The following is a 19,139-nucleotide window of genomic DNA, read 5'->3' on the forward strand; positions in this document are numbered from 1 at the left end:
AAACGTACATTAAAAATCATGAATCCATACCAAATACATCATTCAAAGCTCCCATAGTATCACAATGGTTCCGAAAAAATATGAAGAGCTCACACAGTACAGACAAAATACAATTTCGTAAGTGTGAAGTTATCCAATGGTGTAATTACGTAAACATGTGTCACTGACGTAATAAAAACATGTTTATCTCTCAGTTAAATGATCAGATAGCTGTGTAATTTGTGTGTTAGAGAAATATGGTACAGATGTGTAAAGTTGTATAAGCAAATACCATATTAGCTAGGGTTCCTTGTGGTTGCCACACACATGGTACACAAAGTAAGCATGTACCCCCCTGAGGATAAATGTAATTATACTCCCAGGTGTTACAAATTACAGCAATGGAATGAAATGTATCACGGATTGTAATTTAAAAAATCTTTAAAGATAAGTGTTTTAAGTATAAGATTAATCACTCAAATGCGTGTACTGTAGCGCTAAACTGTGCATCTTGTCGCAACATAATCTCTGTGGAAGTGTCGTAGTAATCGTCCTCCGAAAGCTAAGTTCTGCAGAAGTCAATGTACTTACCACATGATAAACAAAAGTGAAATGCTTTGCGTATAGATATCGTAGTTATTATGCTTATTGGCGTGATGAAGAAAGTACTGTACAGTCACGTATTGTTATGCCACGAAAAGGGCTGTCTCATTGTTGCTAAACCACAAAAGTTACTACTAAAACATGTTTTTCTTCCTAGAAGAATTCAGAAAACTGTGCAGATGTAAAACAGATATACTGCAAAAGCAACATTGTAAATTGTCACTCATTAGTAGCGTCATGATAACATCGTGTAGCTGTCACATAAACTAACCACTGTGGTATCTCACAGAAAGTACTTTAAACCCAGAATGTATTTTCAAGTAAACCAAAATGTTGCATTAAAATCTCATTAGCAGTACCAGTATGTGTCCTAAGTATGTAAGCCTGATAGTCGTTACGTAATCGTGCAACTAACAAGCAAGAATGTACAACTAACAACACTGTGTCGTCTGTTCATTATAACAATGCATTCGTAATTTCTGTTTAAACAAGTTCTCTTGGTTCTTGACTGGATATTTCACTTCAAACATTGTTACATGTTAACAGATTCTAAATCTGACAAAGCATACTAGAAATGTGAAGTGAAACGTTTTAAGGCAAAGACAAAGTTAAAAAGCAGATTATCTTTCAATAAATGGTTTTACATGTGAAATGTGGTGTAAACCTTTACTCTTCCTAGTACGCAGAGTTTCATCCTGAACGCAATTATCATGCGGTATACATCGATAAAGCATACTGGAGTTTTTCTCAAGGTTAGCGTCTATGTTATTTTTCTCTGAGCCAGCCGGCGCACGCGGCTGCCTGCGGTGCGAGTCATTGTCTATGGTCTCTTTGCTGGCGCGCGTCGTTATTGGGATTTGGAGACCTAACTTCTACAAATTCACTGTGACGAGAAGGCCCTGCTCTGTTTGAATCCCGCCAGTTCTGATGCAATTCAGGTCTGTCGTTACGATCACATCGTCTGTCGTCATGTCGGTAGTTCCTGTAGTTTCTTTCTTGTCGGTTAAGTGGTGGAGAATTTCTCCCTGAATCGTAACTGCGCGCTGGACCGTTGCGTCTAAAGTTATTCTGTCTCCCTTGATAATAATTGTTTTGGTTCCCATATTGTCTGTTTCTCTGATTGTCTCTGTGATAGTCATTACCATGGAGAGGTGATCTTTCCCTGTAATTATTATTACTCTGCCAACGGTTGTAATACGGGTGGTGTCTGTTTCGGTCACGATTTGTGTTGTGAGAATAGCCTTGTCGCGTCCAGTTATTATTTCTTTCATCGCGGAATTGCGACTGATGTGATCTGTAATTGTTGTGCTCCTGCGTTCCGCGATTGTCAGTGTCACTTTCCAGTTCTTGTAACAGTCCCTGAAAAGCCTCAATGTCTTCTTTGCAACGTCCTGCTAAAATAATATGTCGTAAATGTTCAGGTAATTTGATTAAGCAAATCCGGATGAGTTCTGAGGGGCTGTATGGGTTTGACAGGTACTGATTCTTGTGCAACATGTCTTCAAAATATTTGACAAGACTGGAAAATTCAGATTGTTCGAAATGTTTCATCATTATGATGCCATGTTTTACTCGGTCTTGTGTGGCTTGAGACCAATATGCTGAGAGGAAGGCATGGTAAAATTCTCCTTCACTGTGGCAATCGTGAATGACCGATCGCATTCTTACAGCTGGTTCATTCTCTAAATAGCCACACATGAATTCTAATCTGTGTTCTAACGACCAGCTGGGAGGAAAACTATGAGAGAATTGATGGAGCCATGCTTGTGGATGAATGTCGTTGCCAGAATTCTTAAATGTTTTGAATTTACGTGTAGTAATGAACAGCTTATAGTCAAATTGATCATGTCGGCAAGTCGCATGTCGGTCATTGTTACGTCGTTTCGGCGGTTCCATCTCAAAATTCGCCGTACCTTGCCAACTTCTTTCACAATTTCCGAAGTGCCCTGTGTTGTTATTTTGTGTCTGTTCCGTATTTCTATGTCCCTCTTCCCGTATTGGGGCTCGAGTGTCCTCTGAAACACGTAATTCTTGTACTACTTGTGCCAACTGATCTTGCACTTCCCGGATTTCTCTTTTGTACTGTGTATTGATTTGATTTTGATTTTGTTTGAATTTTCTAATTTGTTCATACTCTTCAGTGCCCGTGAAGGCTACAGGTGTTGTGTCATTCAGATCATCATCTACCTTTGTAGATAAGTTAGTGAACTGATCCGAAAGTTCGGCTACTTTCTCCGATAGTGTACTTATTTCCTCAGTGTGTTTTTCTGAACCAAGTTTCAGAGTATCTACTGTGTCCTTTAAGTTTTCCTGAGTTTTTGCAAGTTGCGTAACCGAATCGATAGATGCAACTGAGTTAAATTTTGCTTGCAAGGTCTCATGATTTTCATGAACAATAGTTTGCAGTTTTTTTATGGCTGCTTCGTGATTCTGTAATGCATTTTCATGCCGCAAAAAAATAGGTTGAAAATGCTCACAAATTTGTGTTTTTACGTCATTACAGACTTTTTGACATTTCGATTCAATGTTATGTAACTCAGTAGTTAAATCTTCACGTGTTTGTTCAAGAGTTTGTTCCAATGAGTCTAACTTTTTAAGATTTTGTTCCATTGTGTCTAACTTTTGAAGCTTTTGCTGTGTTTGTCCCATTTGTTGTATTAATAGTAATAACAATGCATTGGTGTCTGAAACATGTTCCTCAGTGCTTTTCGGCAGTGAATTTGCACAGGAAACATTCACATTTTGACAAGCAGAAAATGTGTCTTGACTTATTTGAGAAAACGGTGAGGATCCAAAACCTGAATCTACAGTATTTGCGAGATCGTGTCGTGTCATTTCGGCTTCCTGAGGCGAGCTATTGCCGACCGATCGATCGATAATGCTTCCCTCTTCACTAATTGTTTCACTGTCCACGCCATTGTTTGACGCCCGCTCCATTTCCTTGTGCACAGTTACCAAATTACTACTTTGAACATTAGTAAATTCATTACTCGGCGGCGCTGATAAGCTACGCTCGTCGTCACTATTATTTCTCAGTTTAGTTTGGAGCCTAGTGTTACGTTTTTCACACGCCATAATTGTCACAATATTTCACACGATAACACAGAAAAGCACAATTTGAAGTGCAAAAATAGGAGAACACATTAACATAGCACTGAAAATAATATCTAGTTAATTGCAAGTGTAGCTGCGAAATACTTGGTGCAAATCTACATGCATGCCACAACTGTTTTACTGTACAACAATGAAAGGCTACAACTACAAAGGAGATTCTCTCTACAATTACGCGCTAGCAATAAACAAAAGCTACACTAAATACACAAACAAGAAAAAAATCAGAAGATTCCAGTGAGGTATCCTAGGCTAAGGGTCGACATATGAAACGTCCCCTTTCAACAATTATACATGACTGTGCTTAAACTGACACACAATATTTTGTTAGCGCAACGCAATCTGACTTTCAAAATTCCCTACAAAAGAATGGCCCTGACTAACATTAAACTATACCTTTCACAAATCACTTACCTCACAAAAATCTTCGCTGCTCAAGCTACTGCAATACAGCGAGCGCCACTACTGCCAGCTAAATAAAAGATTCAAACTATGGAAGGCACTAACTACTGATAGGGATAGTTAGCAAATGAAAGATATTAATAGAGAACAAACAATGTATTTACCTTGATATCATCATATATAAATACAGCAGTTCATGACAAATTACAAAACTCCGCCATCTCTCTCCCCACATCCACCACTGCTGGCGGCTCACCTCCAACTGCGCAACGCTATGCGCTGTTCACATCCAGCTGCCTAACGCTACAATGGCGAGTATTACAACAATGCAAAGCAGCCACAGACTGCACACAGCACAGCCAGTGATTTTCATACAGAGGTGGCGTTACCAATAAAAAAACCTAAACAGCCTACTTACACCCTTAGTAGTTGCTGGCAACGATAATGTCGCAGTCAATTCGTCTCTGATTTCATTTACAACACTATATCGCGTAGATTTAGTTACATCTGTACCTTCGACATGACACAGCGAAATATAAGGAGAGGACTGGATGTAAGTTTCTCGTTATTCTTTTACATTTTCCACCAGCTTTAGGATTCAGTCTTTTATTGTGTTTGTAGACAAAGGAGTATCTTTGACAGGCTCAATTATCTTAGCTTTATTTTCGAAATCTTGAAATTGTGATTGGGCACATGCTTACCAGGCTTCCTTCGATATTTCCCCATCGCCAAAATGTGCACCACGCCAGGCAATGATATTCACACCCGAGAAACTAGCGGCATTGGTATGGCAATCCTTGCCAACATACTTAATCATACATGTCGACTGTTTATTCCTGTCTTTAACAGAATTCCCTTCGTTCTGGATCGCTTTTCTGAGAAATAGATTTATGACTTGTTTCATAGTGCCGTTTTGCAGACAATCTTCTACATACCACTGTCCCACAGCATAAAACACTCGCCGCATTGTTGCCTTTATTAATCATGTCACATTTCTCAGTTCAACAACTCACTCAGTTCACTTGCCTTGCACTTTTTTTGTCAAACTAGCTCTGTTAACAACTGTAATACTCAAAAGTTTAAAAATGGTCCTAACTATGTATAATTGCAGCACACGATTTAAGCGCACAACAAACAAAAAACCGATCGAGGTGGCGCAGTGGTTAGACACTGGACTCGCATTCGGGAGGACGACGGTTCAATCCCGCGTCCGGCCATCCTGATTTAGGTTTTCCGTGACTTCCCTAAATCGCTCCAGGCAAATGCCGGGATGGTTCCTTTCAAAGGGCACGGCCGACTTCCTTCCCCGTCCTTCCCTAATACGATGAGACCGATGACCTCGCTGTCTGGTCTCCTTCCCCAAAACAACCAACCAACCAACAAACAAAAACGAGCAGATGAACATTGTTTCGGTGCGACAATATGGCGCCCCGGCGCAGATAGCAAAGTTCACGATTAACTTCGGTACTATGACTGCAAATGCAGACGAAGAAATGAATTATATATTTATATATGTCCGAAAGAGCAGACACCATATCCATATAAGTATATAGTTCTGGCAATACCGGCCATGACCTTCTTCTTCTGTGTGGATGCACACATATTCCCCGAACTCTTACGCGACTTGGTAAGAATGTCTTTCACGAGTAATGAGTGTGTTGGTGTAGGACACTACGAATGTAGCATGTGGATAAACAAGGTGAGAATGTGGGTCTCGTGGGAGGCGTGCGCGAGATAGTCCCTGCAGTTGCACTATCCTCTGTGCCCTCGGTGGCTCAGATGGATAGAGCGTTTATCACGTAAGCAGGAGATCTTAGGTTAGAGTTCCGGTCGGGACACACATTTTCACCTCTCCCCGTTGATATATACCAACGCTCTTCAGTAGCATAAGGCATTAATATGATTCTAATGAATTAGTTCGATTAGGCAGGCCTACCTAAATTTCTAAATTAGAGCAGTGCCCAAAATAATGACACAGGTGGCATTGGTTAGCCACCCGTGCCTTACAGGTGTCCTTTACAGATTTTCTCCTTCCCGAATCCATACGAGAAATACAAATAACTGTTCACTTTTCTTACAATTGGATCAACGTGTTCGTCCGACTCCATTTCGTTTCTTCGTATTATCACTAAATTCTTAAAAAATAGGACGGGCTACACTATTGGGTACTTTCAACTTATGAGCATAATCTGTCATTACGGGAGCTGTCATTCACTACATTGACACCAATTTCCTCACGAGCTTTCAATGGCTGTATTTCCTTGTAGGCAGCGGCAATATCAGTGAACAATCTAATGCTGCTGATCCCAGTTGGTAATTCGTTTATGTTGTATTCTTTGTAGCCTCTTTTATGTCGTCTCGTTGTCTCTGTAGAGCTGCGCCGTGGGAAGAAAGGAAAGGATGTTGGTTGGTGACCGGTTTCCTCGTTCTATAACACAAACTGCACACAGTTAATAACTGGGTTCTTTATTCATAAACAAAGAACTATTTAACTTAAGTTTCCATGTGCTGTTGTACAAACAGTATTCTGTATACTCCACGGAGTCTCAATGCTGTTGAAGTAGAAGTCCGCTATGTTCGCTGTAAGGTTACTATGTCCTGCCCGTCTCTGTGCTAGAGGCTAAGTCTGCAGATCCAACTCGGTGACACGCTGGAACTCCATGGCTTAGGACTCGAACTAACTGGCGTAACAGGCTCGATCTAACTGGATAAACTGGTTGACTAAACTGGAACGAACTGGCCCGGTGGTCCACGGTAGCTATGTTCAATACTGGCGGCCGAGAGGGCGTTGGGGCGTGTTTCCAGCAAGTCTTGTCGTTGGCCTCTATCGATACTCTTGTTACCTCTATGCCGCATTGTGTGCTGGCGCCAGCGTATGCCACCACAGTTTATATACTGGGTATAAGAGTACAACGCTGAAAAACTTCAAGGGGCTGTCGAGGAAGTCTTGTGGAATAAATACATTGTACGAAGGTCTTTCAGAAAGTAAGGAACCATCGGTCGCGAAATGGAAACCACAGTGAAAATCAAAACTGTTTCCTTTGCACATTTAGCTACACCTTCCAGGTACTTCTCTACATAGTTGTTGCTCCTACTTAAACATTTGTTGGAGCACTATACCAAATTTCCTGTGCTTTCCGACAATTCTCAATGTTGGTCTATAGTTCGTCTCCTGCGCCCAAGAGTTGTCTTCGTATCCAGCGTTTCATGTGAAAGAAGATCATACTCAGGACGAGACAATTACGACTGTGTTGTGGATGATCGAACACTTCCCATCGAAAAGGCTGCAGGAGCGTCTTCACTGCCCCTGCACATTGCGGCTGAGAATTGCCATGAAGAAGGAAGTGCGTGGCAGTTGTGTTATGTGGGCTGCATTCATTAAGGCGAAGCCTCTCAGCGGGCCCTCCTTCTTGGCGGGAGACTTTGTTATTCTGGGCACCTTTACTCACCCACAGTGCGCTCACAACTGAAAAGAGCGTCTTGATGCGAGCGACGGGCATACTAGAGACACTGCCCAAAACGTCTGTGAAAAGCCTCGTCGCATTTTCACAGTGGTTTCCACTTCGGGAGCGATTGTTCCTCACTTTCTGAATAGCCCTCGTAGATAGCTACATCCAGAAGCGTCGGCCAATAAGTCTACAAAGCATCGAAGATATAATAGAAACGCTTATATCTATGCTTTCCTTGAGAAGCAACTGTAGTTTGTACACTTTAGAGCAGTATTTCCCAACGTGGGCACCTAAGGAACAAAAAGAAATTTTGGGAGGGGTAAAAATGAAATTGGGTTTAATGACAATTTAGTGACCAGTCTAAATTATTTTTTGAAAGTAATCACTACTGTCGCTATTGTGAATACGAACTGTATGCAAACATTCAGTCTTATGCATAATAAAGGCTTAATTTCGAAAATTTATTGATTGTCTCAAACGCACTAAAGGTCATTTTTATTTTTATTTTTTTTCCTTTTGTTGTCCATCTAGTGGGAGTAGTTATCATTCATATCATTAATAAACGTAGCAAGTATTTGTCTGATTTGACAAATTTGCAATTAAATACATGGGTTCTAAGCTCAGTTTCTGTGAATGAAGGAAAACTTCCAAACAGTGAATTCCTTCCGAAAACACAATTTCTTGAACGCCGAAAAGGCACACACTGTAAAACAGATGTTCTTGATACGCAGCTGGTATCATTTTAAGCAAATGTGAGTGATTAATAGCAATTCCTGTCAGAACTCTCGTGGATACCGTTCCATTCGCAAGTTGTAGGTATGCGAGTAGACACTCGACTGGGGTAGAAATGAAAACAAAGGTGCGAAACTGAATGAACTTGGCACATGACTAAGATTTGCAACGGTGCATAACAAACGAAATGTAACAAAAAGCGTTGTTAGGACTGAGCACAATCGGCCACTTGGGCACTTGATGCATTATTTCTTAGTGTCGTGAAAAACGTAGAAAACACGTGAGTTTCAGTTGTCTGAAGATGAGCTAACTTTTATAAACAGTTTGTCCCTTTAAAAGAGGAATGTTAATTTTTTACAGTCTAATGTTTAATTAGATAACAAACTCTGTTCGCGATATTGGATGTCATCTGATCGTGTTCAGGAGTAATGGTTTCAGAAACGTTTGGAACCACTGATCTATATTTATATTGTGAGAAACATGGCCGTGTTCAGCGACATACAACACCCTGAATGTTCCATGGACCATTGTCAGAAGTTCAGCTTACTACCCGTCAACACACAAACTCACGTTTGCTGGCGAAGGTCCTCATAGCTTCGGCACTCTACAGCGTCATTAGATGACATGTCAGGACATGGTTTACCATCCCCATTTTGCTACTCGTATTACCTTCAATAGTCCGTAAAAGTTTGTCGGGGTAGTCGCCTTCCGAGTGCTTCTCCATTAACTTACCAGTTTACACTTTACTGTACTATGAACAACTACGGACTAATCTTGGAACGATGTGTGTTGACACACACAGTGGAGAAAAGTAGCTATGGATCCAATAACATAACAAAAGTCGACGAAACGCCCCCATAAACTAAGGATATAAAAGATGCTGGAGGGCATCTCAATATGCATTACTGGGAGAGGGGACATCAAAAAGTAAGTTACAGATTACTGTGGCAGGCCAAGTAATATATATTGAATGCCGCACTGCACTTCAAAGTGACAAAGATACGTGGCACTATTTTTCCAGAAAAGTCACCTAGTCTCTGCAAACAACGATAGTAACTTTCGAACAAATTTCGGCCTTGCAGACGGTCGTCGATTAATTCATCTTCAGATGGGCCATCGAAGACTGACAAAGACTTGTTCCGTTCCGCCCTACATAACGAGCTGTTAGTTACCGCGCACGCGTCAAAATTTTTTTTACTGACAGACAGATCATGCTTGCCGGCTGCAGCGCCCTCGCTGGTGGAACGAGCTGGCGGAACTCAGCTGTCCTGTCCTGTCCTCTGTGTTAACCTCTCGCCGCGGCCGTTGGTGCACTCTGTCATCTCCGATTAGAACAAGTCATGGAGATAACAGGGTTCCATGCACTGTCCAACCGGTAGCCGCCATGACAGTTCATCATATTCTTTAATAATGGAGTCTCAAAAAGATAATGTGGTCAGAATCATAGTTCTATCATAATCCATTGAATGTCCAGTGGAAATACAATAGCGAACTTGACTGGTTGCAAAAGATGAGTGAAACGTTGGTGTTCAGTGCAGCGTTCTTTCACAGTGCGTGTGATCTGTCCTATGTAAGCCGTACCACACAGACAAAGCATTATGTAAACTCCGGCCATCCTCAATACCAAGTCGTCCTTCAGCGATCCCAAGACGTCTGCAGTCGTAGTTGGTGAACGGAAAAAAAACACTTTCAGTTGAAATTTACTGAAGATTCTTGCTATTTTAAAGTAAATGTTGTCCACAAAAGGAAGAAAAGCTAAAGATTTTGCCGGCGTGTTCTCTGCTTTATCCATTTCCTGATTCTTGATTGTAGCTGACAGTGCCCTGTTACTCTGCTGGGTGAAACATCCAGTCTTTCTAAGCACTGTCTTTAGGTGGGAAAGCTCTTTAAGTAAGAGATCTGAGACAGTGGGAGCGCTGTGTACGAGTGTTTTAAGCATGCTCATAGTTTGCGAGGGGTGATGACAACTTGACGCTGACAAATGCAAATCGGTATCAATAGGCTTACGATAGCCTGAATTCCCCAGAGAACCATCGTTCTTTCGTGTAACCAAGACATCCAAGAAAGGCAGCAACCATCTTTCTTTATTTCCGCGCAGTTGCGATAGTAAACGAAAATACTGTGCCTCCCGAAATGCAAGTAGCACCGTAGTGTAGTGGATATGATACTGAACTGTTGCCTGGAGGGTCGTGAGTTCAAAACTCACCTGGACTGTACAATTGCCGGCACGGTAGCTCAGCGTGTTCGGTCAGGGGGTTAGCTACCCTCTGTAACAAAAAACTGTGTGAACAGATCAACGGAGACCCTAAATGGGTGTCATCGGACGTCCGCCCCGAACAAATTCATCGAACAATATAGAACAAAAAAAAAAAAAGAAAGAAGGATGACGCAGTGGTTAACGTACCTGCCTAGTAAGCAGGAGGTCCCGGGTTCGAATCCCGGGCGATACCCATTTTTTTTCCGCGTGATGTCCCGATGCAGCTAACAGCAGTGGTCCCCTCCTTTTCTTTTCTTTCCTTTGCTTTCTTCCGTTCTCCACCTTTAATTTACACAAATTAATACTCTGTCAGAAAGGCTCCAGTAATTACGTCTAAGAGGTTCAAAAAAAGTAAAGGTGTCTGACTTTGCACCAGGAGTAAATAAGAACAAATAATGAAAAGTAAGGGACATTTAAAACATCTGATGAAAATAATTCTGTGTCGCAATACGTCAGTAACACGTGAGTGCGGACAAAATAGCGGCAGCAACAAAGACGCTGTCAATCAGGCAAGGAAGCGCAATACCATGAATATCGCATAAATAAACACACTGACGCAGTAAAACAGGAATAGCAAAGTGTTCTGACAAATAATTTTCAAGTTGGCAATACGATTTTAGTCATCGTTGTACTGGCAGTTCAGGTGTAACGTCCCCTTAGAAAACCTATAAATGACTGTGCTTAAACTGACACACAATATTTTTTGGGGCAACGCAATCTGACTTTCAAAAATCCCTACAAAAGAATGGCCCTGACTAACAATAACCTATACGTTTCACAAATCACTTACCTCACAAAAATCTTGGTTACTCAAACTACTGCAATACTGCGAGCGCCAGTACTGCCAACTAAATAAAAGACTAACTACTGATAGGATAGTTAGCAAATGAAAGATTTTGATAGAGAACAAACAATGTATCTACCTTAATAGTGTTCAAAAGTCATAATCAGTTCATGACATCCAGTCTTACAAATTTACTGTCTCTGTCCAGATCATCCGTTCTCAAAACTCCGCCATCTCGCTCCCCACATCCACCACTGCTGGCGGCTCACCTCCAACTGCGCAACGCTACGCGCTGTTAACATCCAGCTGCCCAACACTACAATAGCCAACAACAATGCAAACCAGCCACAGACTGCACACAGCACAGCCAGTGATTTTCATACAGAGCGCTACGTGGAGTTACCAATAAAAAAACCTAAACAGCCTACTTACACAGGTGACTAGGCAACTTCAACTATTTACAAAACGACCGGAAAGTAGCAGCGAATAAGCTGGAAAATTAAGACAAAGCTTTTAAAAACGGATACATCTAATAAAAACTTAACGAAGGGAAATAATATTTAAGGACTAAAGTAATTAAACATGGTGTAATTACAGAACAGCTGCACAGTTACCATTACTTAGGATAGACTATATTTTACTATGAGCGAATGGAGGTGAATAAAAAATATAAATATTTCAAATACGAAATATGTGGTAAAATTCATAGGACATTAAAAAAGAAGAATGTTGAAAATTGCACTTGCCCGCGAAAAGCAAAGGTCCCGAGTTCGAGTCTCGGTCGGGCACACAGTTTTAATCTGCCAGGAAGTTTCATATCAGCGCACACTCCGCTGCAGAGTGAAAATCTCGTTCTGGAAACATCCCCCAGGCTGTGGCTAAGCCATGTCTCCGCAGTATCCTTTCTTTCAGGAGTGCTAGTTCTGCAAGGTTCGCAGAAGAGCTTCTGTAATGTTTGGAAGGTAGGAAACGAGATACTGGCAGAAGTAGAGCTGTGAGGACCGGGCGTGAGTCGTGCTTCGGTAGCTCAGATGGTAGAGCACTTGCCCGCGAAAGGCAAACGTCCCGAGTTCGAGTCTCGGTCGGGCACACAGTTTTAATCTGCCAGGAAGTTTCGTATCAGCGCACACTCCGCTGCAGAGTGAAAATCTCATTCTGGATTAGGTGGACTGATAAGGTAAGGAATGAGGAGGTTCTCCGGAGAATCGTTGAGAAAAGGAATGTATGGAAAACTCTGACAAGAAGAACAGACAGGATGGTAGGACATCTGTTAAGACATCTCAGAGTAAATTCCATGGTACTTAATGGATCTTGCCCACTCGTAGCTTATAGGGTGCCTAAAGGATGCTGCGTTCTCGGAATGCCGGCCGGGGTGCCCGAGATGTTCTAGGCGCAACAGTGTGGAACTGCGCGACTGCTACGGTCGCAGGTTCGAATCCTGCCTCGGGCATAGATGTGTGTGATGTCCTTAGGTTAGTTAGGTTTAATTAGTTCTAAGTTCTAGGGGACTGATGACCTCAGAAGTTAAGTCCCATAGTGCTCAGAGCCATTTGAACCATTTTTTGTTCTCGGTATGCTATACAGTAATTCAAACAAGTATTAGTAGATTTATTTCTATAAAGCAAATTGACAGTACATAGCTTGTATTTACATAGGTGTCGCAAGTACCATGCAAACAGTAAATATTCTTCGCAATACACAAAGTTCCTGCAAGTTGACGCAAGTCACTGATAACTAACGTCCGCGACATTGTGTTGATCTGAGCGGCCGAGGTTGGCGGTAGCGGCGCTTGTATTCACTTCCTCGCCGCCTTCTCTGGTTTTCCGTTCTTCGTCTTCGTTCCAGCGCTTGTGGTTACGCCACAACAGTACTAGAGGGAGTTTTAGAGGGAAAACATTGTTGAGGAAGACAGACTGGAATACATCAACCAAATAATTGAGGACGTAGGTTACAATTGCTACTCTAAGATGAAGAGGTTGGCACAGGAGACGAATTCGTGCAGGATGCATCAAACCAATCAGAAGAGTGATGGCTTAAAAAAAGACCACAGGAACTCGTGCGAATCAAATTTTATAAAATTGTTTCAAACCCCTTGTGTTAGGGCATGGCTATGGAAACCAGCCATCAAATCTGAGGAGACTAATTCAAAAAATCTGCCGTAATTACTTTTTATCGTCTGTGAGAGTCACATATACTTTAGGATAAAAAAGCTGTGATATAAAGGTGGTCTTGTTGTAGCTTAGCGATTACCAAATTAATAATACCCAGGTGCCTTAAAATATGCCCTATAACTCTAGGCTGAAACAGTGCAAGATAGCTACTTTATCTCCAACGACAATTATTAGTACTTCATCATCAGTTATTTGATCCATGACATTTCAGAAGCTTACATTCTTCTCTTGTATGTAACGCCTATCGTTTCCATATGACGCTACACCACAGACTTTCAGGGAAAAAAGTTACTGAGTTTCCAGTTTACACTGATATTAACTAATTGCACTTTTTCATTGACGTTCCTCTTACTATTACCGGCCTGCTTTTTATGATGTCTTTACTCCAGCATCCTCGTTTATTTTGCTGCCCAACTAGCAACGCTCATCTACTATTTTCGTGTTACATGTTGCGGCAGGGCGGGGTCGGCCGTCAGTTTCGTTGATAACACTATCGAACGATAGCGTTAACAACAAAACCTACCTACCAGAGTATTCCGTACTGAGCCCGAAACATCTACCTCGATAAGATTCTTTCCGATGTTCCTTCACCCTGTGGTAGCAGATATGTGCTAGGCAGTGTAAAGCAGCGTTGATGAAACCACTACCTAATGCCTACCACACAGAGGCAGCGTAACTATATTTGAAAGTCAGTTCCTGAAAGTTCATGATTAAAAAATCGGGCGTTGGGGATATTCAGTCTACTTGCAGAAAAGCGTTTAAAATCAGATTAACTCTGTTTTTTATTGATACTGAAACACAAGAAATGGCTGTCAAGTCCGTATTTAATATGGTGAAACGTTATAATTGAAAGTTCACTGTTTGTATAACAAATATTCACTCGAAAAGCAGCCAGAATTTTAGCAAGTCTGACCTGACTAATTTTCACGTTCTACCAGTCACAAACCCACAATTATTCACGAATTAAACATTCGGTCGTTTCAGTGGTCTTCTTCGTAGGAAGTGCTCGCCAAAATATTCCATACGGAGCCCGAAACACGCCACGCGGAGTTGTTACTACGACCAGAAAGTTCACACGCTCATATCTCTCAAACTGTTTAACTTAGAAACACCAAACCTTCATTAAAATGTTTGTAACTCCAGTCGCTTCACTCACGATATGTTCGAACCGAAATTAGTTCACTATTTCCTCATCTTACAGAGTATTTTTAAGGAACGATCTAACATCGTGTTATGCATAGTGCGGCTGGCAAGCGACTCTTTCAGGGTACTCTCCTCTCTGCCCACTCCTCTATTACAACGGGAACAGCTTAATTCTGACTGGCTGTTGAGCTAAACGACCAATCAGAACGTTCCTTCCTGATCATTCTCGCGGCAAATCTTGCCTTATCCAGTTACTAATTTGATAGTAATTAATGTCAGCAAAACTTAAATTTCTCGTATTATGTGTTATCAACATAAGCAAAGTTCGAAATATTCTTCAAATTGATAAATAAACTTATTTCGCCTATAACTTCCATTCTGGCTGCTTTCATACAAAAGCGTTATCACACAGACACACATCATATGAACCGTGGCTGCAACATAACTTTCCCACGGTTCGTTTGTACAAGGTTTTACGTATATTAAATTTTAACGTATGTCCCACATACACACTCTCAATGATTCTCACGCACTCACACAACAAAATATAATCAAATAATAATTTTGACTGATTTTTCAATTACGTAATGCAAAATGGCTAAAGTTTTAAAAAGAAAATTCTAATTAATTGATTTTTAAGCACTGACAACTCTGTAATGGCTTCAAATGATAATGAAAGTCAATCTGTTATTGTTCCTAACTTGCTTTTTAAAAACAAGCGTAGGTTTTAGGACTTTTAGGTAATTCTCTTTATCTCCGGAACTATTATAAATAAAAATCTGAAATTTTTAAAGAATCATACCATTAGTAACAAAAAACCGTGTACCAAATTTTAAAAAAACCTAACAATAATTAATATGGATTATTTAGATTCGTAGAGGGTATGAATCTTCGTATCGACTGAATGTTATGCTGTTCAGTTCTCACGGCAGGCAGTGTCATCTGTGCTGTGAGCAGAGGGAAAAGAAACATAGCCATCCTTCAGCCACCGTACTAGACGGCTGCGTGCCTTAGTGCAACGAATGTTATCTCGTAATAACTTGCTGCATTACTATGTCGTAATCTAATTCCCTTAGCAATGCCTGGTTTAATTTGGTTACGTAAAATTATCCTTGTTTTACGTTTATTGATGTTCACGTTACAACCTCTTTTCGACACACTGTCATTTCCCTGCAACTGATCTCTCCCGTCCCTGACGGAATCATAACGTCATCGTCAAACCGCAAAATTTCTACTTCGTCTCGTTCAACTTTAATTGCTTTTGCGAATTAGTCCTTGGTTTCCTTTATTACCGTATCAGTTAAATCAGACACAGGCTACAACCTTGTCTCACTCCCTTCACAATTACTGCTTCCCCTAGCGCTACCACACCTGAACTGGCTGACACAGTTTTCGTATCCCAGGCGGTTGCATGCAAATAGCTTGCCCCAGTTAGCGGTTGATGTAAATATTGACAACCCATTGGGGTCACTTGTTACTATTCTACCCAGTACCATACTGTGGGAAGGAATGGATTACAGTCCTACTTGCTGGGAGACACTGACTGGGATGGATACTGGAAAAGGTGGTAGAAATCGCAGCACAAATAAAAGATGCGATTTTGTCATATGATGACATGGTTGGAGACCGTCGCTGTTATTTGAAGCAAATGTTGGTGGTGTTGAGACAGCAACCAGCCACAATTTATTTTAAGTTCCTTTATTCAAAAGGTACCGAATCATAATGATTCGAAACCAGTAACGGTACCTTTTGAATAAGGGAACTTAAAATAAATTGTGGCTGGTTGCTGTCTCAACACCATCAACATTTGTCTACAAATAAAAGATTTGGAAATTAACACAACGAGGTATATTCTGAAAGTAGTCCAGAACAACGTACTCTTAACCGAGGTCTCGACTGACATAGACATTCACAGAATGACATATAGAGATAGCGATCACCTATAGCAACGTAAGTTGAACTGAAAACACTTCATAGCGAGAATCCTGAACTATTAGAACCAGATTTCGGTAACAAAAGAGGGAGGTGGGGGTGGGGGGAGGATTTAACAAAATTCGGTGAACCTTCCCGCTTTGCTGGCGTTGCTACTCTCCCGTAGTATCGCGAAATTCTCGCGTTCGGCAAACGTCTGGAACGGCGATCGACAAATTCGAATGTCACTATTAGGCTAAGTCCGAAGTCACCAGACTTCAAGCTTTACCGTCGCTTGGCGGAGCGTACCTGTGGACAATAGGCGGTCGCGGACGAGACGGCAGCTGGTGGATCTTCCAAGACGACGTTCTTCCAGAATGGGCCGGCGAGAGGATGTTCAGGTTTTTGTCAGCTGGTTGGCACCTCACACCAGTGCCGGAAAAAGTAATTCCGGTGTCAACTTGCTGGGTGGCCAAGCGGCTACGGGTCGCCTGCTGCACCATAGGACTGACCGCCTCCTTTTTGTCCTAGAAGTTTCCTAATACGGTGCAGCCCGGCCGATGGGACGGCGAGATGTTGTGTGTCCGTGCGGGCCTCTAGACGGGGAAGACATTGCATTTAAACTTGAGCCTTTTTTCACGGCGGCCACCATTTTAAATATTTTATGAATTCCTTTCGAAATGACGGCAGCCGAGATCTGTTTACAGATTTAGGTTCCTCTGTGGATACGGAAGTATTATTACGAGGGTGAGTCAAATGAAAACCTTAAATTTTTTTAAAAATATTATTTATTGTGCAGAAGTGGTACAAAGCTGTATCACTTTTCAACATAATCTCCCCCACGCTTAATGCAAGTCCTCCAGCGCTTCTTTTGGTAGTCCGCGCAACCACTTATGCACCGCGTGGTGTACCTCTTCATCAGAACGGAACTTCTTTCCTCCCATTCCGTCTTTGAGTCGTCCAAACATATGGAAATCACTTGATGATAGAGAATGGCGCCATTCCTTCATCGCTCTCTTCATTTCCGGTTGATGGAAGTGAACCCAGGTTTCGCCCCCAGTAACGATTTTTGCAAGGAACCCATCACCTTCTCGTTCAAAGCGCCGAAGAAGTTCTTCACAAGCATCAACACGTCGTTCTCTTATTTCAGTAGCCGGCTGCCGTGGCACCCACCTTGGTAGACACTTTGTGAAACTGGAGCACATCATGGACAATGTGGTGTGTGACCCATGACTAATCTGTGGACATGCTGCAATGTCATTCAGTGTCACTCGGCGATTTTCCTTCACTATGGCTTCAACTGCTGCAATGTTCTGTGGAGTCACAACTCGTTGTGCCTGACCTGGACAAGGAGTATGTTCCACTGAAGTCACACCATTTGCGAAATTCCTACTCCATTCGTAGACTTGCTGCTATGACAGACATGCATCACCGTACTGAACCTTCATTCGTCGATGTATTTCAATAGGTTTCACACCTTCACTACGCAAAAACCGAATAACAGAACGCTGTTCTTCCCTGGTGCAAGTCGGAAATGGGGCGGCCATCTTTATACTGATACTGCGACGGTATGTGTGCATCTGCACTATGCTGCTTGCTACCTACAGGCCATTCTGCACGCTGTTTGTAGCACGCTTACCAACTTACAGCTAATGGCGAGAAATTTCGATTTGTTGTTACAAATTTAAGGTTTTCATTTGATTCACCCTTGTACAAGGTTTCTTTCGTTTCTGTAATCATTTACATGTTTTAATTCGTTGTTGAATCTCTACATACTTCGAAATATAACTGATATGCAAATTATGGATAGAGCAGCTGTCTGATCCTTGTCAGAAGGACCCGATCTCTATCTGATTTCACATTCATTAGCTACTCTCGACTCATCCTCTGCTTTCGGTCTTGTGGGGCCGCCCATGCGCTCGTCACAGGATCTGGCGTTCTTGTGGTGGTTTGTAACACGATGTGTTACGTGACACCCTTCTTGTCCATCGACTAATTACTGCAGTCTGGTTTCTCTAAAAGCTGTAAATAACTTTTCGCACCCGGTATTTTATCCCTTCCATATGTACAATTACAAAGAGTGTATTCTAGATAATGTTGTCAAAAGCTTTTTGTAACTCTACAAATCTTATGCACATAGAGTTGCCTTCCAGAAATCTATCCTTCATGATAAGTCGTATGGTCGGTATTGCCTCGTATGTTCCCATATTTCTTCGGAATCCAAATTGATTTTCAACTCTCAGCCCCCTCCTCACACCACCGCTAAGTCAGCTTCTATCAGTGTTTCCACACAATGTAGCAACTGAATATTTTCTGTGTACATCTACATCTGCATCACTGCTCTGCATTTCACAATTACGTGCTCGACAGAGGGTTCATGGGACTACCTTCTACCTACTTCTGTACCGTTCCACTCTCGAACGGCGCACGGGGAAACCGAGTGCTTAAATCTTTCCGTGCGTGTTGTGATTTCTCTTATTTTGTTACAATGATCATTTCTCCCTGTATATGTTGGCGTCAACAGCATATTTTAGCAATCGGACAAAGTTGGTGACTGAATTTCACGAGAAGATCCTGCAACGACGAAAGATATCGTC

The 19,139-nt window shown here is 41.7% G+C and overlaps 1 non-coding gene across 1 annotated transcript; it reads left to right on the forward strand.

The window, feature by feature from the left end:
* Nucleotides 1-10,653: 10,653 nt before the first annotated feature.
* Trnat-agu lies at nucleotides 10,654-10,736 on the forward strand. The gene has a single exon. It is a non-coding gene; the product is annotated as a tRNA-Thr (tRNA).
* The last annotated feature ends 8,403 nt before the right edge of the window (nucleotides 10,737-19,139 follow it).

This window comes from Schistocerca americana, chromosome 1 (genome assembly GCF_021461395.2).
Source record: "Schistocerca americana isolate TAMUIC-IGC-003095 chromosome 1, iqSchAmer2.1, whole genome shotgun sequence".
In the NCBI taxonomy this organism is placed as follows: Eukaryota; Metazoa; Arthropoda; class Insecta; order Orthoptera; family Acrididae; genus Schistocerca; species Schistocerca americana.